Raw genomic sequence first — 10743 nt, 5'->3', positions numbered from 1 at the left:
TGTCCTCATATTAAATTTTACCACAGTGTACCACAATTTATTTTAAAGCTTCATTGTTCCAGTAAGACTTTTTTTGTTTGCATCTAGCCCCTAACAGAGGGCAATCTTTTGCAAGATCTCTCTGACATGCTTTACAAACTTCACAGTTTGTTACCCCATTTCTTTCTGCTTGGTGAAACTCCCTGCTTTGTGTCAAATAAGCTGAAGTAGATCTTTTCCTCTTGACTAGCCCCTTCATCTCTCCATGTTTATCTGTCTAGATTATAGTTCTTCAGGCAGAAACTCGGTATGATTATTTTTTTACATTCTGTACAGTGATTAGCATGCCTTGCTTGCTGAATAAAACATACCCAGAGCTTATATAATTTTATACCAAATGGTGCTTCTTTTTTTAAGGCAACCTTCTTGAAACAGGACTCACCTCTTAAGATGTCAAAGTAATGATCAGTCGACTTCAGAAACGCAAAAGGAGTCATTCCAGGAGTAGTTTACACAGGCTTGTTTTCAGGGATCAGACATTCAAACCAGGAGCTACATGACTTGAGTCAGAGCCAGCTCTGAAAATTGCTAACTCATATCACCTGATTATTTGAGGGTTGCACCAGCTTGAGGCTTTTCTACTAGATTTGCTTTTTCAAAAACATAGCTTTGCAGTGAGGAAAACTGAAGTATTTCTACTCAGCTGTGCCACAAGGTGATCGTTAAATCATTGTCACCTTTTGGTCACCAAACTAAGTAGTGTTCAAAGATCTTGTTCTAACTTAGCACTTTAGCTGAAAGTTGTCGTACACTAAGCAATAAAGTAATCACGGAATTCCTGTCCTGCTTCTCTTTACTCAGAGGTGAGGCCACAAACTTATTTATTATTTGCAGTGGATAGCTTGCATGAAATCATCAATGGATGAGCACAAAGTAAATGTAAGACTGTAAAAGGACAAAAGAGCTGAAAAGTCCCACATGATGGAAGCCTGAGACACAAAGCTAACAAGATTCAGTTCCTGTGAGTCATTCCCAATGATTTCATAACTAGATGCAGATAAAAATGCATCCAGAGAAGGGCAACAAAGCTGCTGAAGGGCCTGAAGAACAAGTCCGAGCAACTGAGAGAAGTGGGGCTGCTTAGTCTGGAGGAAACCACTCTCCACAACTCTCCTGAAAGGTTGGGGTCACGTGGGGGTTGGTTTCTTCCCCCTAGTATCAAGTGATGGGACAAGAGGAAATGGCCTCAAGTTGCACCAGGGGAGGGTTAAATTGGACATTAGGAAAAAAAATTACTTACCAAAAGTGGAGGCTGCCCAGGGAGGTGGTGGAGGTGCTCAAAACCTCTGTAGCCTTGGCACTTTGGGATGTGCTTTAATGGCCCTGTTGGTGTTGGGTTGATGGTCGGACTTGATGATCCTAAGATCATCATACCTAAGAGGTATTTTCCAACCAAAAGTGATTCTACACTTCTTATCTACTTCAGAAAGCAAAGAAAAATTAATCATTGATTGAAACAGGCTTTGACGAGGTTTTTAATTGATAGAAGTAAGATCAGTGTCAACTGACAGCAATTAACCATGAGGTGGTGAGAGCAGCACAGTGATCTGTGCTTCTCTCTCATTATCTTTTTCCAGCTGAACAGCATCTGGACAGCACAACAGCACTGAAACTTTTCTTCTTACTGGAGAGCTACAGAACAAAAAGATATTCTGTGGGTAAGCTGCTAGAAAGCTGAAGCATTGCAAAGGCTGAACTGTGACCATGTGTCCATCTTTTCATACAAAGATCCTGCTGTTGGGAATTACCTTCATATTTGACTTGTGGACCACTGAGTTCACCATCGGTGCTCAGCAGCCCAGATGGAGCAGCAGGAGGCATTGTGCAAAATGTCTCACAGCAGATTCCATTATTCTCTACATGGAGAGCTGAGCAATCTGTCATGCTCCTTTAAGGTTTCTTTTTTACTTAGCAGCTCTGTTGGCTACTGCTTAACAGTGGCAGAAATCTTATTCCACCAATTCTTTGGCCAGAGGTTGCCAGCTGGGAGTGTATTTACCGTAGCAGAAGGCACATGAAATTTGGGAGCCCTTTTGCACGCTCTCAGAAACAGACTCTCTCTTCATTGCTTCCTTCCTTAACTGTGTTTGGGGATCTGGCTCCAAATACATTATTCATAAAATGGTTTATATGTGTGTGTTAAATCAAACGAAAAGCTCCCCAGGAGAGGCAAGTGTCCTAATAATGTACACTTATTATGGGAAAGGACACTCTTAAGGAAAAGTTACCATATCTACATCTTTTTAACATTAGTCTGAGTAGCTCAGTACAAACTGGAAGGTTGAGAAAAGTCAAGAGAAAAATAAATTAGATGACTTAAGAATTCTAATAATTTTGTTGACTTTTTTTTTTGCAGCTCAGCTTTATGGAGCTCCAAGTTTTCTCTGCACTGCAACTCCAGTCAAAAAGGTACACTTAATTTTTCAGGTTCCAAATGTGCCCTGAGGGTTTATTGCTACATGTGTTTATTGCTCATGGGTAATGGAAGAGCACAAATCCATCTAAAATACACAGTTTACAGTCTGCACAAAGAGTTGAAAGCTCTCTCTTCAGCTTATCAGGGAAGAGTTCCTCAATAAACTCCAATGAAACACACCCACTACTTACCTCCACTAAAACTACCATTTAAAAGAAACCAATGAACTGTGTTTTGTGAGACTGGGAGGAGTGTTGCTGTTGGCACAGTTAACAGGGAAGATGTTAAAGCAGCCTTCCAGTACATGAAAGGGGCCTCAAGGAAGTTGAGAAGGGAATTCTCACAAGGGCTTGTAGTGACAGGACAAGAAGAGGAGGGTTGAAGCTTGAGGAGGAGAGATTTAGACTGGTGATTAGGAAGGAATTCTTTAGAGTGAGGGTGAGGAGATGCTGGAACAGGTTGCCCAGGGAGGCTGTGGCTGCCTCCTCCCTGGAGATGTTCAAGGCCAGGTTGGATGAGCCTTGAGCAACCTGGGCTGGTGAGAGGTGTCTTTACCCATGGCGGGGGGGGGGGGTTGAACTAGATGATCTTTAAGGTCTCTTCCAGCCCAAACCATTCTATGAATCTCTGGGCTATTGAAATCAATGGGATTCAGCCAATAATATTTTGATCCATTGCATTGCTAGCTCACAGTGGAACTAACAGGCCACAGTTTGTTCTGCAGCAGGTAGAACGCTTTAGTGAACACAGAACTCACTGAGGTGCTATCTAAGATGGTGCAAGACAAAGCAGTCCTTCAAAGTCCAGGCTAGACCCTCTACACTTTAGGAAGCAGCAAAGACTGTTAGGACAAGAGGTGAATAAGCTTTGGTTTAGATATTCACCTCTTCTGTAAGCATGAGTCAGATACCCAAGATATCCCACATTTGCAAATACAGATACACTAGAAAACAAAGAATCATCATCTCAAATTCATTCTCCTCCTGCTCCAGTCAATTGTCCTCCTGCTTCCTACTTGTGTGTGTGTGTCACAGTGATACTCTCCCAGAAACATATCAGCAACATTAGTTCCACTCTACAGAATGGGAACAAAGATAGAAACATTAAACTGGTAGTTTAAAATCTGAGGGAGTCTGCAGTAGAAAACAAAATTTAATCCAAACTGCCATCATGGAGGTTTAGCGCAGTAACTACTGGGCAATCTTTCCTCTCTGGAAGCTCTTGTCTTACAATTTCAGTAATTTTCTCTTGCCTGTGTGACTACACACATTTAAAGCCTTCCAGCTTGTCTTTCCAAGCAGAGATTTAGCAAGGAATGAAAGACAGGGAAAAAAAGAACCTACAGGGATAAAGGGCCTTCAGAGCCTGCCTCAGCCAGTGTGATAACGTATCTATTGCAGCTCTGCAGCAGCCTCACCCCCTCAGTTGGGTTAAGATGGCATGCACAACTCTGCTCCAAAATCCAAGCTTATCACAGCCCCTCCTTTCAGGATCTGCAGCTCTTCAGGGAGCCAAATTTGTCCTTAAAAGTTCTGTGCTGACTTTACTTTCTTCACTTTCTCACAGGGGCTGGAAATGTGTGTGTGCAATCTTGTAAAGATAAAGGAAAGCACTGAGAGCAAGAACGTGGGAAATAAAAACTCTGGGAGCAGTAAAGGAGAAGGAGGAAATTTAACAAATGAGGATAGTTACCAGAACACATTTGCAATGTTCAGGAAGGGAAATTTGAGTTCCTTTCATTTGGATTGTGTCACACAGTCACATAATGATAGGAGTTAGAAGGGACCCCTGAAGATCATCTAGCCCTGCTGGAGCAGGATCACCTAGATCTGTGTCTCACTAACCCATTCCTTTCAAGAGCTACCTGACAGATACTGAATGGGGCACTGATTGCTTCTTGCAAAGCTGAACATGCAGGCAAGGAGCTCTCCAGAAGACTTGCCCTGTTTACTGGGGGAAAATTCTGATGATATACTTGCATGCTGATATTCTGTTTCCTGCACCTTGGCACTGTGGTCTTCCTTCTGCTACTTTTTGGTAGAAGAGAAATAAATCCTTGCTCTTGTTACAAATGCATGGCACTGGATTTCAAAGGACAAAACAACATGAGGCTTGCATGCTGTATTAGTCAGAGTAAGGTTAAGTGTGTTTAAGGATACTGTCTATTAGCCTGAAGTGAATTACTGTGGAGATGCTGGATTTCTGCCCAGAGATAAAAGGCAGCTAAGGTACCTCTTCAGCTGCACTGACTAATTATGTACATCCTACTATTAATTGTGTGGGTTTGTTCATTTGGTAAAATTGAGAAGTTACAGACAATTTATCTTTTGGGGTTTTTTTTTGGTCTTTTTTGGTAGTAAATATGCAAATATTTAATCCCAAGTCTTCTGGATGAACACAGTCTCTCAGAAGACAGAAAAGCTGTGACCTAACCAGAGCTATGGATTCTGGCCATCACCTGGCATGAGTGTACTCCAACTAAGACAGCATTACAAGCTTAGGTCATTTACTTTCAGGCAGAAATAATACAGAAATACCACTGATGATAGCTGCAACATTATTTATCTGTCCTTGACTTGCAAGACCTACCTGGATGTCTTCCTGGGCAAGCTGCTCTAGGTGAACCTGCTCTAGCAGGAGAGTTGGATTAGATGATCTCCAGAGGTCCTTCCCAGCCTCCACCGTGCTGTGATCCTGTGTGAAATATTTCATGAGGTTTTTGAGCATGTATGAGGTCTCTTGAATGTCTGGGTGCCTGAGGAAATGATCCCCACACTTAGGTTACATGTCAGCTTGTTGGCTCATCATTGAATCTGATGCCTGTTTCCTTTCTGTCAGAATGACAATCAGTGAATTATTTCTGTTCACCTGCTCTATGCTCATCCATAATTTACATTGCATTTGCATTGCCAGCAAAGCTATGATCTGGTTGTAAAGGGCTCACTGAATTCCAGTGATCAAACAACAAAGTTATTGCTTTAACATCCTAGTACAAACATGAGAAGCACATAAGGGCTTGACCTAGAGCTTTGGTCAAACTTAAGCATGCAGAGCCACCTTTGGGAGCACATCCCTGACCTGGTATTCAAAACTACTGTTTAAGGCAGATATTTGTCTGTGCATATCTGAGAAAGAACTTCAGAACTTGCTCACTTCATGAATGTTTGGACATGTGTAGTTATTCCTTTTGTCAGCAGAGCAGGTAGTTTGGTAGCAAGTTTGGTAGAATGCATTCTAGTTGTGATAAAACAGAATGAACATCAGGGAGACAACATCCATATGCCCCCACATCTCCACAAGTGCCTGGCATCACCAGAGTAATTACATTTACCTCCTTCATTAGTCCCTCACATTTTCCCCACCTTGTTCCCTTGCATGACACATGGGAGAGGTTAGCATTTATTCTTGATTGAATAATCATTATAATTAATCCCTTACCTCATCAGCCAAGAGGTTACACAAATAACCTCTAATTTGCTAAGCACAAAATGGATGATCTCACAGTCAATCTTTATTCACATAGTGTCTTGTCAGTATCATCCTTCATTATTATCAGTTCTTGCTGCAAATCCTGAGCTGTTCCAAGCCCTGGTGTTGAGGAATAAGTATGATTTGTGCTGTACCATATTTGTCCATCCAAAGTAAACCAGTTCAGTTTCCCCTGTAAGGCATCTTGTTTGCACTCCCTGAAACCATTATGCAAACCAAACCAATCTGTAGCAAGCAGAATTACTGAGAGATTTGCTTCAAAAGGCTGCTGCTGAACCAAACCCCAGATATAAACAAAGCCACCAGCTTCCAGGTCATCCTACACCTAACATTGCACAGCACAGTATTAAATCAGCTTCCTTTCTGCTAACAATCATTTCACAGAATTGTTTCAGTTGTAAAAGCTCTTTAAATCGAGTCCAGTCATCAACCTAAGACCACAATTTAACCTTCATTTTCAGGTTGGTGAACTTTAATCCTTGACCAGCTTGACAGAAACACTGTCTCCACGAACAAAAAGTCTAGAAAACAAACCAACCAACCTGAAACCAGGCAGCATTTGTAACAAATCAGAAACCAACACACAACAAAAATGCTCAGTGTTCTGCCCACAGTGTACAACAAAGCCCCAGCACACAGGAAATAATGGTGTGAATCATTAGCTGCAAACTGTTTCACACCAGAGATATGCTAACGTTCAAAGCTGAGATGAATTACAAGTGAGGTAACTAATAACACTGCCTACAGTGGGGAGAAAGTTAAGGGAGTTTCATGGATTCATAGAATGGTTTGGTTTGGAAGAGACCTTAGAGATCATCCAGTTCCAGGGTAGGGACACTTCCCACCAGCCCAGGTTGCTCAAAGCCTCATCCAGCCTGACCTTGGAACATCTCTAGGGATAGGACATCCACAACCTCCTGGGCAACCTGTTCCAGTGTCCCCCCATGCTCACTGTCAAGAATTCCTAATCTCCAGTCTCAATCTGCCCTCCTCAAGCTTCAATCCTTTCCCCACATCCCATCACTACAAGCCCTTGTAAAGGTCCCTTCCCCAGCTTTCTCATAGACCCCTTTCAGTTACCAGAAGGCTGTTATAAGGTCTCCCTAATAAGGCTTCCAGATCAATGGAGAAGATGAACAAGAGGAAGCCTTGCAAAGAAATCAGAAGAGTATCAAAATGTAAAAACTACACTCAAAAGTGCAGTTGGTGCCTTTTCTCACTAGAGGGAGGGAAATCGTGATACTCCTTACTAGAGACCTTTGCAAAGGCACTGGGTGGAGAAAGGAGAGCAGAGCAAGGTCTCTAAGTCTGTATTTGAGTATGTGTATTGCCCTGCTTTCAGAACTGCTTACAAACTAATACCCTGCACCTGTGGAAAAAAAGAGGCCAAAATATTGATAAGTAAGTTAAAAGGGATGCAAAAGAGAGCAGTTTTATTTGGGCACTGAATTGCTCGGCCATTTGTAGCAGCAGTAAAGGAGACTTCATGCAATAGCAGCTTCCTTCCTGTTGTAGACTGCATTTCCTTATGGTGTAGCTGCACTCTCATGCACGTAGGCACTGCCAGCTACAGTTGGTTCACCGAGGAATGGGAGGACTTTTGATTCCACTTCCTTTAAAAGCACTCATCTACAAAGAGCAAAAAAATCACCACCACCACCACAACAACCACCAAGGAGTGTTTGCTATGTAGCATGCAACTCACGCTGGAATTTCTACACTTATTCCCACTGGCTTTCTGCTGGGCAGACAGAAAATAAAGGAATCTTTTAAAATAATTAAATGCCATTAATTAATTATGGGGAAGGCATGGTAATGTACACCCAGAGTGCAAGTGTGTTGCATAGCTTGCTAATTTTATTATACTTTAGCTTTAAAATAAACAAATAAAACCCTCTCATACTTGGTACTGAAGCCTGGATTCTCCTCCAATTTTGATTGAATCAGTGGAAGATGAGTAAATGTCTCAGAAAATACGGGCTTACTGGTTTCTTTGGAAAAGAGATCTGCAGAACTCTGCAGAACAGAGTGGTGTTTGCTATCACTTAGCATGTTTTGCCCCTTCCTTCAAGGAGATTTTAAGGTGGGCACCATGAATTTTCCTAGGTGACCCTGCTCTGGCAGGAGGAGTCGGACTCAATGATCTCTAGAGGTTCCTTTCAGCCCCTACCACTCTGTGAGTCTGTGAATTCCCATGCCAAGCAGGTATATTTTTGATTACTCTCTTCAAACACACTGTTCTTACCTAAGATTTTCATTAACCTTCAGATCTAATCTCCAGCAAGATGGAAGAACAGCATTAATTTACTAAATCTGTATAATAAATGGTTGGAAAGCTGCATACATCTAACTCATGGATTCCTGGAGTGGTGCAGCCAGCCTTTGTGTCTGCATTTTGTGAATAAATTTCTTCTTCACTGCCTTTCAGGTGGCAAGCCTCATTCATTCAGCTGGGAAAGTCATCCAATGTCTGAGAAATGAGGGGGGGAGGGAGCATAAAAACCTCTCATGGCACAGAAATTAAGATTTCTATTAACAGCCCAGGTTCATCAATTAATAAATGTGCAGATTGCACTGAAGTTCACATCAGAGGAACTCTGACTCCAAGCAGCATTCATGGTGAGAAGCTGGAGGATAGGGCATGACAAAGACATGAATTCTGGGTTGCTGTAGTGAATTGCTACACCATCAAGCTGCTAAACAGAAGAGCACACAGAAGAAAGTCTGAAGGCAAACCATAGTCAGAGGTGAATCACATTTCCTTTTGCTCTGTCTTGAGTGAGTGAATCCAACAGCTTTTTACTACTACTAACAGTCTGGATGTAGTGCCTTCTGAAGGTGGAAACTCCTTCTAAAGCAGTAGCTTAGTTGAAATGATACTGGAATGGTAAAAAATAAGATCAAAGAGACAAGGCACTACAAATAGGATATTTTTTGCCCCTCAGTAGTAACAGAAGCTTGAAGACTGTGGCAGCAATGTAAAGATGCACTTCCAGTCAAGCATGAAAAACCCAGAGTAATAAAAAGCAGCTGTTAAGAGGGGGAGAATTTGCTTCCTCTCTCTTCAAATTTAACCATCTATTTCCAAACTTTCAGGCTATTTCTCCATTTTGCATTTTACTGTAATAAACTCTCTCTCCTCATACCTTGAAACATTGCAAAAGCTTCCATGAGATGATCAATGTATTCCCAAAGGAGCAGTGATCCAGATCAGAAGGCACTGGTCGATAGCAAAATGACACCAAAGCGGTGTCAGAAACCCTTAAGGCAATTTTTGCACGAAGAAGAAATTTCTTGGCAGTCTCAGGCCATACAGAGACCTTCAAATGAACTTTACACAGGTTCCCAAACAGATTGTGAATCTTTTAGTTATCCTAGTGAAAGACTGCAGCTTAATTAGTATCCAGGTTGAATTTCAATGTGAAGCTTGGGTCAGTTTCTGAAACAGAGCCATTTTCATCATCAGTCCATTTTCATTTTTAACTTATGAGTATTTTATGAATGTTATTATCTCTTTCTTGTGGTATCACATAGCCTTCCTTCCAAGGAGGAAATGTAGTGGGAAAAAAACCCCAACAAACCAACAAACAGAAGAAAGCCAAACCAAAACCAAAACCAAAACTCCATCTCCTCAAAGTCTCTAAATCTCCTTTTCCATTCCCATATCTTTGCAGAACAAAATCTGAGGTCCAAAAAGGCTCTGTTTTGAAATGGTTTGTTAGGGATAGTGCAGAGTATTTTAACATGGATTTTACGTTATTTAAAGGTCCATTTTTTTCCCCCCAGTGCCACTTAAACATGTTCACAATGCCTATAATCTGGTCAGGTGTCCACAGGTATTACTGCTGCTTACTGAGCCTTGATCATAGAATCAGTCATAGACCTGTAGAGCCAATTGGGTTGGAAAAGACCTTTAAAGGTCATCCAGTCCAACCCCCCTGCAGTAAACAGGGACATCCCCAACTAGACCGAGTTGCTCAGGGGTCCATCAAGCCCTTCAGTGCCCAATTACCTTGAAAAAAACCCTGCTCAGCTTTTCTTCATTATTTTTACTGAGGATGAACTTCCTGTCTATCAATGCTCCCAGTGCTTCATGAACATAAGGGGGGGAGGGGGGGAACTATGATGGATGCAGCAAGACTTCTTCCAGTACCTCCTATGAATTTCAAAGCACTGCATGCTTATGGATCTAATTAGGCATTCAGACAATGCTAAAGCAAACTGCAGTGTGCAAAGAAGCAAACATGAACTGAAACAGATTTCTCTGTTCATCTATTTGTCTAGTTTGGGCTTTTCTCCTTTCTTTTTTTTCCCCCTACCCCTCTGACAAGCTGCTCTTTTTGATTTTAGTTTGCTGGGTTGTTTTGTTTTCATGCTTGACTGGAAGTGCCTACTACACATTGCTGCTGCAATAGCCACACTCCTGTTGTTATCAACAAAACATACACTTTTTTTTTCCCTCCCTGCCTTGCCTGTTTGGTTGGAGCTTAACTTTTAGCAGTCTAGTGTCACTTCAGCTAAGCTGCTACTTTGCAACTGTCCCCACCTTCAGAAGCTGCTATATCCTGGGTATTAGTCAAAGTACAAAGTATTTGGGATTTTGCTGCTTAACTCCTTTACAACTTCTGCCTGTTTTTCAGCAGTGACAATACCTCTACTCTGAACTAGAAAGGTTTAGTTGGGTTTCTGACTGTTCCCCAGCCTCTTTCTGTCTGGTGAGTTTGAAAAAGGACTTATTGAATCTTTCCTTAAGGTTTAGTGGGGTTTCTGAGTGCTCCCCAGCCTCTTTCTGTCTGGTG

The 10743-nt window shown here is 41.8% G+C and overlaps 1 long non-coding RNA gene across 1 annotated transcript; it reads left to right on the top strand.

The window, feature by feature from the left end:
- Window positions 1-1640: 1640 nt before the first annotated feature.
- Window positions 1641-8323, top strand: LOC137452180 (uncharacterized). Its single transcript, XR_010989994.1, has 3 exons — window positions 1641-1697; window positions 2396-2448; window positions 8213-8323. It is a non-coding gene; the product is annotated as an uncharacterized lncRNA (long non-coding RNA).
- The last annotated feature ends 2420 nt before the right edge of the window (window positions 8324-10743 follow it).

Source organism: Melanerpes formicivorus, unplaced genomic scaffold (assembly GCF_026170545.1).
Source record: "Melanerpes formicivorus ecotype bairdi unplaced genomic scaffold, bMelFor1.0.p_v2 SCAF_50, whole genome shotgun sequence".
NCBI classification, from domain to species: Eukaryota; Metazoa; Chordata; class Aves; order Piciformes; family Picidae; genus Melanerpes; species Melanerpes formicivorus.
The sequence above is the reverse complement of the archived record's forward strand: the minus strand, read 5'-3'. Positions and strand labels throughout refer to the sequence as shown.